The following is a 12112-nucleotide window of genomic DNA, read 5'->3' as shown; positions in this document are numbered from 1 at the left end:
ACGAATTATACACGTTCTGTTGACAGCAACATATCATAACACGGCTAACTTCAAAAGAAAAGTGTTTCATTCTATCTATATTCAAATCACCTTTGATCATTGGCACCGCTTCTTAGACATCTGGACAACATAGCCTGGGAGCAGCTGATGCCTATATCCTTGCCACCATGGGTAATGACTCCATTACACACACACCCCTGACCGAATTCGAATGTAGATACATTGCTGTCCTTTCTTTCACCAGGGCCATGGTGGGCTAGATAGGCTGACAATGAGTTTATGATGCCTGGATCAACCTTACAGTACAGTCCCATCAGAGTGTGTTGCACAATCCCTGCATAGTAGGAGCAGGCAAAGAGGGGATATAGTGGACTCTGAAGAGCTTACTGCAGTCTTCTGAGGAGGAGGAGGAGGACATTGAGCAGGAGAAATATTACCTTCAGCACAGATGTTGAACTGCAGCGCAAGACACAATAAGCCAGGCAGGACTTAGTTGACACCCAATTCCAGTAGATGTGAGCTTGCTGTAATGATTGTAAATATTTCGTTTCCAGAAATACAAATAAACCCAGTTTGTTGTCAATAACAAATGAAATTCTTATTTTCTTTCTCTACTTTTGCTGTTGCTGAACACAAGTGAATCTTTTCAATCCTTTGAAGGCTTTTTGGTTATGTGATGCTCCCACATTGAGCAATGAGAAGATGGTATGCTACACAGAGCATTAGAGAAAGAGTATAGCTCCCACAACAAGTGTTCTAACATAGCATGGCAGAAAGGATGGCTTGCTGCTTGATTCTTGTAGTTGTAGTTACAAAGACATGTGATCAGACAGATGATGATTTTAAAAAGCAGAATGTTTTTGAAAATAAGAGCAAATTTCTGTGAATGCAGATATTTGAATTAAAAACAAAGTACTGGAGAGATTCCTGAAGAAGGGCTTATGCCCGAAACATCGATTCTCCTGTCCTTGGATGCTGCCTGGCCTGCTGCGCTTTTCCAGCGGCACATTTTCAGTACTGGAGAGACTCAGTCAGGTCTGGCAGCATCTGAAGAGAGAAACAGATTCAACATTTTGAGTTGAATGACTCCTCTCCAGAACTGAAGAAAAGTCCAGTCATTAGAGTCAAAACACAAAATTTGTTTCTTTACCTCAGATGCTGCCAGATCTGCTGAACTTCTAGAGCACATCCTGTTTTGAATACATTTCTGTTTCTAGTCCATTTAAATATGCAAGCTTCTTTGCAATGAAGTGTCACCTGTACCACCTACGTGACGTCAGAAGCATTTCATTTTCGTTCCACTCCCACTTGCTGCAGTGTGACAGTAGCTGCTGGCTAGCAGTGTTTGACTTGGTGCACAGCTTGACTTCAAATGTGGCACTGACACCAGGCAAATATATCTGCCATTGCTGAGTGCATGAGAATATGGGCGGGGCACCATAAATGTGTGGTGCATATGCTACGAGGCAAGCTGCAGAGAATTGCATAAGAAAACTCGCACAGTGAGAAAGCCTCCATGAAACTGCCGAAACTGACCCTTAGCCAATTTCTGAAGCAATTCAGCCCATTGTTTGTTGGTGTAAAAAGCTGGTTCAGTTCCATTTATATATTTCAATAGTTCTGAAATATTTGCAAATAAACTAAAATGTAAAAATGTGAAGGTAATATATGCTCTAGAATTCAGAACATTAAATGAACAGAAATATATCTAACATTCATACCTGAGCGTACAGCAACTTAGAACTGGAACATAAATAGAGGAGGCATGAAGTTCACATTCTAGTCTGATGTAGCATTATTGACTAATCGTAGCAACAACTTACAGCACTCAGCAATGAGAAAAAAACAGAGATGGTAAGAAACATGATCCACTGAGCACAAAAATAAATCCTATTTTACCTGATGACAGAAATTATCTGAACCTTTAAACTGAATGCTCTGGAGTTTAATAATGACCATTTAAATTGTTAACCACCGTCTATCAGATTCCACTAAACAATTTATAGCTTCTTGTTGACTGTTAATTTAAAGGTGAAGCAAATTGAGTTTCCAAATAAAACAAGCACACAAGTTCCTTTCAATTTCTGAACAGTGAGAAAGTGTTGTGTTTTTGTACATATCAATATCATAATTTTTAAAAAGTATAAGCAAAATCTGTAATCCACCATTAATGGATTCTGTGGGGTTTTTTTTGCAGAGATATGAAAACAGTCAATGGGGAACAATTAAGTCCAAAAGGATAGATGGTTGGGCTCTTGTGTTGCCATAGTATAGTCTCTACCTCTAAACTAGAAGGCCTAACGTAGTGTCAGCTGCCCCAGAGGTGTGTAATAGCATCACTGAATAGGCAGAATAATAAAAATATCTTTAAAGATAGTTGGGAAAGTTGTGATGATGATGCAAAAGATCTGCAAAGGCAGTTTAAGTGAATTAGTAAGAATTTGACTGATGGCGTGTAAGCTCCAACAGAGGGGAAAAATGCAAAAAAAAGTAGAGATGCTTTAAGCATCAAAATAGACACAGAATGAGTGAGCACAAGGAGAGAAAGTGAGGATTACTGAGATGCAGCCTGGTATATGAGTTGGCTGCATGTCTTTGCATTCAAAGTGTTCTTGCAGCAACATTGTAATGAAAGCTCTTACTGTGTTTCACAGTGCAGCAGTGGCTGTTCATTTTGAAAATAAAAATATATGGCAGAATCTTCTCAGTCCTTGAATGTTGTGGGTTATGGCAAGAGAGTTGGGCAAATGGAGTGAGACAGCCAATGAGGAGCTTCTCAACATCAAGAGCAAAAAGTCCCATTTTCCAATCAAGCATTGATAATCAAGATGAAATTCTCACCAGTGGACAGTGAGAGATCTCGCTGAATGTATTAGCATGCATTAACACCTCAGTATTAGTTAATCTTGCCTCATTAAAATACAGTTTCCCATTCTTCTACCCGCCTGATAGAAAGTAAACAATGGTAATTCCCAACATGAAGGTCAGAGTTGTTATCTAGCAATTCCAGCTTGCCACTTGCTCCTCTGGAGCTCCATTATGGGTCCCTGGCACCAACATCTCCAGGTACACTTCATGGGCAGGGATCAGATGCATCCCTGTCCACAGATTGGCATCCGATACGTATTGGCCTCACTGCATCACCATGGCACATCTCTGGTCTTATAGTACACTGCTGCACTGTGAAACACAGTAAGAGCTTTCATTACAATGCTACTGCAAGGGCACTTTGAATGCAAAGACATGCAGCCATCTCATATACCAGGCTGCATCTCAGTGATCCTCACTTTCTCTCCTTGCGTTCACTCATTGTGTCTATTTTGATGCTTAAAGCACCTCTACTTTTTTTTTGCATTTTTCCCCCTCTGTTGGAGCTAAAAGACTCAGTAATTCTATCTTGACTTTCTTTTTAGAGAAGTCACAAAGCCAGCAAGTCTGTCAGTCCAATGGGCTGGACATCAGGATGTTATATCAGTCTCTACATTAGCCAGCAGTGTATGCAGCAAACACACTGCATGTAATTCAACTAAGTGGCCATATCTTAAAGTTTCAGTGCAAAACTCCTTAATCAAATCAGGGAGATACCCTTCGGTCAGGAGATCCTGGCAACAAGTCAAGGACAGCTACTGTTGTCAGTTCAAGGGCTTTGGTGTGATCAGTCAGACCAGAGTGGTCAGGTTCAGGGGATCTGGATCTCTACTGTCAGGGGAATGGACCATTGTCCTGCAAGTCCAGTGCAACCAGTCCAGAGTGTCACAGGAAATCAGTTGGGAAGCTGTACAGATATCAGTCAGGGGTCCAGTCACTCGTTGTTCAGGGCAGGCCATCTAGGCTGCTCCGGTGTGGTGGGCCACAGTCAGTCCTGGATGTATACCCACTAAACATCAAAGGGTTTGTAATCAGGTGGTGCTACTCTGGAAGAAAAGCTGGGAAACTCAAATGTGGTGACTGGAAGTAGCGTGTTAGGATATAAAGCTAATTTTGAAGAGGTGGAGGAACTCAATATACAAGAGGGTGACAGAGCACTGGAAGGAGAGTGGCAAGTGTTGGAGGCAGGGAGGGGGGCAAGCAACAGTCAGCAACATCCTGGTTTCAATAGGGGTAGCTGGGGTACAGAATGGTACATTAGTATATCACGCATGTTAACTTGATATGCCTGTGGTCCAGGGAGGTGGGGTGGAATACGGAGTTAGATTGAGAGATAGGGTGGAAATGTGGAGAAATTCAAAGTTAATGGGGGTGATGATGAGGGATATCACGGGTATGAGGCTGACACTCGGTGTGTGAATTGTTTCCTTTCAACATGCTGTAAAATAACAGGTGTGCAATGGAGCTGAAAATGGCTGCCATCAAACCTGGAGTGGACAGGGTAAGTTTTTCGTATTTTATAGGAGGAGAGATTCAAATGGGTGCGTATTCATATAGTTTAGAATAACGAGAGGGATTCTGATGCAAATGTATGACATTCTAACAGGGCTGAAAAATGTGTTGCTGGAAAAGCGCAGCAGGTCAGGCAGCATCCAAGGAGCAGGAGAATCGACGTTTCGGGCATAAGCCCTTCTTCAGGAATGAGGCGGGTGTGCCAAGCAGGCTAAGATAAAAGGTAGGGAAGAGGGACTTGGGGGAGGGGCAGTGGGAATGCGATAGGTGGAAGGAGGTTAAGGTGAGCGTGATAGGCTGGAGAGGGGGTGGGGGCGGAGAGGTCAGGAAGAAGATTGCAGGTCAAGAAGGCGGTGCTGAGTCCGAGGGTTGGGACTGAGAAAACGTGGGGGGAGGGGAAATGAGGAAGCTGGAGAAATCTGCATTCATCCCTTGTGGTTGGAGGGTTCCTAGGCGGAAGATGAGGCGCTCTTCCTCCAGGCGTCGTGTTGCCATGGTCTGGCGATGGAGGAGTCCAAGGACCTGCATGTCCTTGGCGGAGTGGGAGGGGGAGTTAAAGTGTTCAGCCACAGGGCGGTTGGGTTGGTTGGTGCGGGTGTCCCAGAGGTGTTCTCTGAAACGTTCCGCAAGTAGGCGGCCTGTCTCCCCAATGTAGAGGAGGCCACATCGGGAGCAGCGGATGCAGTAAATGATGTGTGTGGAAGTGCAGGTGAATTTCTGACGGATATGGAAGGATCCCTTGGGGCCTTGGAGGGAAGTAAGGGGGGAGGTGTGGGCGCAAGTTTTGCATTTCTTGCGGTTGCAGGGGAAGGTGCCGGGAGTAGAGTTTGGGTTGGTGGGGGGTGTGGACCTGACGAGGGAGTCACGGAGGGAATGATCTTTCCGGAACGCTGATAGGGGAAGGGAGGGAAATATATCCTTGGTGGTGGGGTCTGTTTGGAGGTGGCGGAAATGACGAAGGATGATATGATGTATCTGGAGGTTGGTGGGGTGGTACGTGAGGACCAGTGGGGTTCTGTCCTGGTGGCGATTGGAGGGGTGGGGTTCAAGGCCGGACGAGTGTAAAGTGGAGGAGATGCAGTGGAGAACACTGTCAATCATGTCTGAGGGGAAATTGCGGTCTTTGAAGAAGGAGGCCATCTGGATTGTTTGGTACTGGAATTGGTCCTCCTGGGAGCAGATGCGGCGGAGGCGAAGGAATTGGGAATATGGGATGGCGTTTTTACAGGGGGCAGGGTGGGAGGAGGTGTAATCTAGGTAGCTGTGGGAGTCGGTCGGTTTATAGTGAATGTCCGTGTTGAGTCGGTCGCCCGAGATAGAAATGGAGAGTTCTAGGAAGGGGAGGGAGGAGTCTGAGACGGTCCAGGTAAATTTGAGGTCGGGTTGGAAGGTGTTAGTAAAGTGGATGAACAGTTCAACCTCCTTGTGGGAGCACGAGGCAGTGCCGATACAGTCATCGATGTAGCGGAGGAAAAGGTGGGGGGTGGTGCCAGTGTAGCTGCGGAAGATGGACTGTTCCACATATTCAACGAAGGGGTTGTGGGACGATGAGGTTGGAGGCGGTGGATGGGAGATCCCCTGAGGTGATGAGATTATGTATGGTCTGGGAGATGATGGTTTGGTGGTGGGAGGTGGGGTCATGGTCAAGGGGGCAGTAGGAGGAGGTGTCCACGAGCTGGCATTTAGTCTCAGCAATATAAAGATCGGTGTGCCAAACTACCACCGCGGCTCCCTTAACAGGGCTGGACAGACTAGGCAGGAAGGATGTGTCGTGAGTGTGGTGCTGGAAAAGCACAGCAGGTCAGGCAGCATTCTGGCTTTCCCACCACCACATCTTGACTCTAATCTGCAGTCCTCAGAAGTATCCTGAGATGGAATTCCTGAGGAGGTCTGTATGTGTCTTCCTCTGGCAGAATGGCTACTGGTACTACATTATCTCCTCATGAGGAGGGAGACCTGGATGTCATGTTACAGCTATGAGGCGCTTTTGGAATACTGCCTACAGTTCTGGTCACACATCTATAGAAAGGATGTCACTAAACTGGAAAGAGTGCAAAAAAGATTTGCAAGGATATTACCAAGACTTGAAGGTTTGAGTTATAAGCCAAGACGGAGATTTATTTTCCCCTCGAGCATAGGAAATTAAGGAGTGACCTTACAGAGGTTCATGAAATGAGGGGCATAAATAAGATGAATAGCCAAAGTCTTTTCCCCAGGGTAAGGGAATCCAAAACTAGAAGACATAGGTTTAAGGTGAGAGGGGAAAGATTTAAAAGGGACCTGAAGGACAACTATTTCACACAGATAGTGCTACTTATATGGAACAATTTACCAAAGGAAGGGGTAGGGGCAAGTACCATTGCAATGTTTAAAAGTCATTTGGACAGGTACATAGATAGAAAAGGTTTATAGGGAAATGGGTCAAATGCAGGCAAATTGGACTAGTTCAGTTTAGAAAACCTGGTTGGCACAAATAAGTTGAGCCGAGGAGTCTGTTTCTGTGCTTTTTGACTCTACGATCTGAGCACTAATGCTAAAGCAATGGAGTGCAGCTCTGTTTGTATTTCCAGCAAATTTGTGTGGACCAAGCTCTCCATGAAGGAAGCCAGGCACTTGCCCGCCTGAAGCAGGATCTCAATTGTGTGACTGTAGTGTTTGCATCACGCTCATAATGCCCAGAAAAAACCTGCCCGCTGCACTTGTGCATTTTAATGAAGACCTGACCAGCTGACATTGTGAGGGCCTATCCTGCCTGGTGCTGAGCAGGAGACTTGCCTGTGGCAGCTCTCTTAGTACTAGTAACCTGGGAGTTTCCTCCCCATGGAGACATGGCAGTGATGTGCTGTCATAGCACATGCTCCCAAACCTAATCCAGATAAAATAACCCCCGAGATGTCAGAATCTGAGCTGCTGTGGGGTGCAGGAGGTTGCCTGTACATCTGTGTGCATGTTCCCAGAGATGGAGGAGGGCATGTCTTGCAGTGAGTATCTTGGCTGTGGAAACCATGCTAATGCTGTTTTTGCAGGAGGTGAGAGAGAGAGAATGCATCTTTACAGGATTGGTCCCAGTCCTTGCCAGTGAGGGCCAATCTTCATAGGGATGTGCAGCCATATGATCACAACTTAGTTTTTATTATTAAAATAATTGGGACAAACCATTAAAAACTGGATTTCACCACAATTACTAGATTATGAATGTACTTCCTTCGGCAATTCATTAATCATTAATTTCAATACCTATGAAAGCAAAGCCAGAGAGTAATCATTTGCAAATGCAAAGTGCTGGATAAATACCTGGAAAAATTGTTTGTTACATTTTATGAATTATGTATATATCACATTTGACAACTGACTAAATGAACATGTAAAATTCTAATTTAAAATTCTGTTTTAAATTTATCATGGTCAAACTGATTTGCATAACATCTCCAATCACTATTCTTAATCACATCTGCATGATGATAGAAATTAAAAATTCTCCTCGATCAATATTTTTGTGAATAATTATGTGCATAAACCTAATCCTTCACTACTAGAATGATACTTATCTAACTCCCTTTGTATTTTACTCAAAACCTAATTAAATTGTGAATGCTGAAATGAGTTGTTCTAGTGGATAGTAGAATTTAATTGATCTTTAGATGCAAATGATTGTTGCAATTACTAATCCCCCTTCCATTCAATTTTATCTTCAATTACTCTAAAGCACTGTCTGACCATGTTTGATTATTTTGTGGGAGAATGAGTGTCCATCATTATACTATAGATCAAATTAACCTAAAAGCAGGATAAAAGCATTCAGGTATAGTTAAAAATATACCCGGAGTAGTTCCTGATGTTATAAACTTTTATATTAGCCCTCCCAAAATTCTAATACAGCTGTTGTACCTTTGGCAGATTTTTTAAAAAAAATCAAAAATGCCAAGACAAGATTTTCAAAACATTATTCTATGAAGGATAAAAAAAGACACCCATTTATCTCTGAGCCTTTGATAGAATCAACTATTTGGAGAGTGCAGTGATCAGGAACAATGCTACTCTCCATAATTTCATTATTTAAATTCCGCTTGGGATAGCTGTAAGATTTCTTCTTTTAGCCAGTTCCTCCAAATTGCGGATGACTTTCTTCCACTTTGGAGTTGTGGATCATGCGATGACTAAACAGTCCAATATCGCATCTTCAAGCATTGCCCCTAGCTGTGGAAGGTGGTCCTTGAGGAGACAGGTGTGTGTGATTCTTAGGTTTTCACAAGTGAATTCTGCTGCTTGCACTTGGCTTACACCTGGGCCTGTTGGAGATACCCGAAATGGATGCACCTTCACGGAGGCCTCTTTTCCAGTTTGAGCAGTTTTAGGCAAGAGTTTCTCTTGGGTTGGTGGGGTGTGTCATATTCTCAGAGACAATTTGAGGACATTTTTAAAGTGTTTTCTCTGTCATCCAAATAACCTCTTGTCGTAACAGAGCTGGATGTGGCTTTTTTGGAGGTTTTGTGTCAAATATGTAGATAATGTAGCGTGCCCAACGCAGCTGATTGACTGTAGCCAATTCCTCAATGTTGGGGTCATTAACCTGAGACATAAATACTGGAGCACCTATCCTACCATTGGATTTGCAGGATTTTGTGGGCACTGCTGGTAATATTCCTCAAAGGCCTGAGCGTCTTTTGTACACTGTCCATGTCTTCAATGCAGACAGAAAGCACTACTGCACTGTAGCTTGGGACCAGGTTCAATGCCTCTGTCATAAAACAGCTTGTTCCTCAGATGGCCAAAGGCTGCACTGATGCACTTGTGATATAATTGAATTTCATTAGTAATGTCTGCCCTCATTGAAAGGAGGCTTCCAAAACATGACAATTAACAACACTGTCCAATACTCACCATGGATCTTGATAGTCAAACAGTGTTGTGTGGACTGCACCTACAATACTGTAAATAGATTTGGTCTCCTTATCAAAGGAAATACGTACTAGCATTGAAAGCAGTCCTTCACTGGGTTAATCATAGAGGAATTTTCTTATGAGGAGAGATAGAGCAAGTTGGAACTGTATTCATTGCAATTTAGAAGATAAGTGACTTTACTGAAACATACAAGATTCTTAGGAGACTTGAGCTTTCTTCTCAGAGAGTGTCTGGGAGCAGAAACATAGCTTAAGCAGTCGCCCATTTAAAACAGAGATGAAAAGGAGTTTCTTCTCTCAGAGCATAATGCATTTGTGGAAATTAGGCTGGGTGGTTAAGAATTTTCAGGGCTGAGATAGACAGATTTTTAAATCAGTAGGAAAAGCAAGGGTTGAAGTTTATCAGATCAGCCATACTCCAACTCTTGCCTTCTATTCCATGACTTTTCTGTATTTATTTCTGGCTATTGTTATCAATAAATATTTGTCATGAATCTACTACTCCCACAGGCAGCTTTACACAATTAAGACAATTACACTTCCTTTCACCCTATTTCCTGTAATGGCCCTGTTCTATTCTCCCAACCTCTCTGTTTTATCTTACTAAATTATGCATTTTCCATCCTACCTATCCTATGTGTCTTACTTCTTACACAATTAAGGATTCTCCCCACCCATGATTTACAGGGTCACTGACCCAGTTTAATCCACTCTCTACCCTTCTGCTCTCACCCTTTACTCTCCCTCACCCCGTGTCCTTTTTACTCACCTATCACTCCACTAGCCTATATTTTCAACAATGATAAACCACCATTTCTTCCTCCTCCAACACAATGCCAAATATCCATTTTCTTCCACTCCCCTTTCAGCATTACAAAGGACTGTTACCTCATTGACATCCTTATTAATTTCTCAGTGATACTCAATAATCTTCCCTTTTTCATTCTGTAGCAGCAACAAAACACCCACGCTTTTTAAGTCCTCCAGCCTCATGGTCCAAGGACCTATGCATGCCTTTCAGAGAGACAATGATTTACTTGTACTTTTATTCAATTTAGTATACAGTATTCACTGCTAACCATGTGGCCTTCTCTGCAATGGGAATACTAAATGAAGACTGAAGTTGCAGATCTGAGTTTTAATTTTATGTACCCTTACCTTGGCCTTGTGATGTGTTCGAGTGAAGATCAATGCAAGCTCAAGAAACAGTATCTTCCACTTGGGCCCTTCACAGCTTTCTGGACTCAGCATTGAGTTCAACAATTGCAGACTGTAATTCCAGCCCTCATCATGTTTTCTTTCTCTTTATAGGTTTTAGTCTCTCTTGTTCTCTCTTGTTTTTGCTTTTGAATGCCAGTGGTTCATCATTCACCCTCGTCGAGATACATCTTTGTTTTACGTGTATCATTACAGCTCCCTTTGACTTTACACTACTAACTCCTGTGTCACTTATTTTCTCATTTGATACTCTTTCACACATCTTTCCTTTTTTTCTTTTTCCATCCTCCTACATTTTGCTTATTTAAAAGCTGTTCCATTTCTAAATATTCTCAGTTTTTTTTTTTAAAGATCATCAATCTGAAACGTTAACTCTTTCCCACAGATGTGGCCTGACCTGCTAAGTATTTCCAACATTTTGTGTTTTCATTGATCATAGCAAGGTTCGATCCTGCTTGCTGATGTTGCTCCCAAATGCTCTGTAACTCAGGGTCGGTTTCCAACTTTTCAAAATTTACCAAATCCTCCTTTCCATTACTGACCATATACCAATCAAAATTAATCCCAAATATTTTGCTGTCTCAAAATCCAAAGTAAAAGTTAAGTAGTCAAAGTACAACTGGACCATAGAGCTACTCTCTCATTTGAGAAAGATAACTGGTGGTGGTTTACCTCAGGCAAGGAGACAGGTTGAGAAACAAAATCCTTCATGTTAACCTCAGTCAGTGCAAGAATTGAACCTACACTGTTAGTATCACTCTCCATCGCAAACCAGCCGTCTGGCCAATTGAGCTAACTGACTACCAATGAAGGACTAACTAATTGAGCAAACTAATTGAGTATTCACTCTTAATATTATGAGCAACTGGTTCTTTACTGGTCAGAATCTTCTGACAATGACAAGGTTCATAATGCCAGAGTACATTGGATTAAACTCAGAAGTTGTGTGCTTTGGAGGAAAAACAAATTTCACACATATTAGGCCAGAAATTTCAAGATGTGCAGGGAAATTAACTCTAACAATTCACATGATTTTATTGTCAACTTGAAATTTCATGCTTAGGGTATAGAGAAAAGAATTTGAGCATTGGCATCTTCACAGTAAGAGTGCTAGCCAGTTGCAAAAGGATCAGAGGAGAGAGCTGAACAATCTACCCCCAACAAACATTTGAAAGGATGCACTGAACATTGGAAGAATCCGGGATGATGGACTTAAAAATACATGCCAAAAAGGCAAAAAGTACAACTATACTAATGCACAAATTCGACAAAAATGAATACATTTCTGTCACCCATTATAGCTTCTTGCACAGCTCAAGAGGTATAAGCTAGAAAAGAGAAGAGAATAACCCTTGGTCTTTTTAATGATAACTAAAAAGCGAACCGTAAGCTATACAATAGCACAGTGGCACAATGGTTAGCACTGCTGCCTCACAGCGCCAGAGACCCGGGTTCAATTCCCGCCTCATGCGACTGACTATGTGGAGTTTGCACATTCTCCCCGTGTCTGCGTGGGTTTCCTCCCACAGTCCAAAAATGTGCAGGTCAGGTGAATTGGCCATGCTAAATTGCCCGTAGTGTTAGGTGCAGGCGTAAATGTAGGGGAATGGGTC

The sequence above is a fragment of the Chiloscyllium plagiosum genome, unplaced genomic scaffold (assembly GCF_037043375.1).
Source record: "Chiloscyllium plagiosum isolate Xiang-an unplaced genomic scaffold, Cpla_swu_hap1 HiC_scaffold_6, whole genome shotgun sequence".
NCBI lineage: Eukaryota > Metazoa > Chordata > Chondrichthyes > Orectolobiformes > Hemiscylliidae > Chiloscyllium > Chiloscyllium plagiosum.
Note: the sequence above shows the minus strand (reverse complement) of the source record.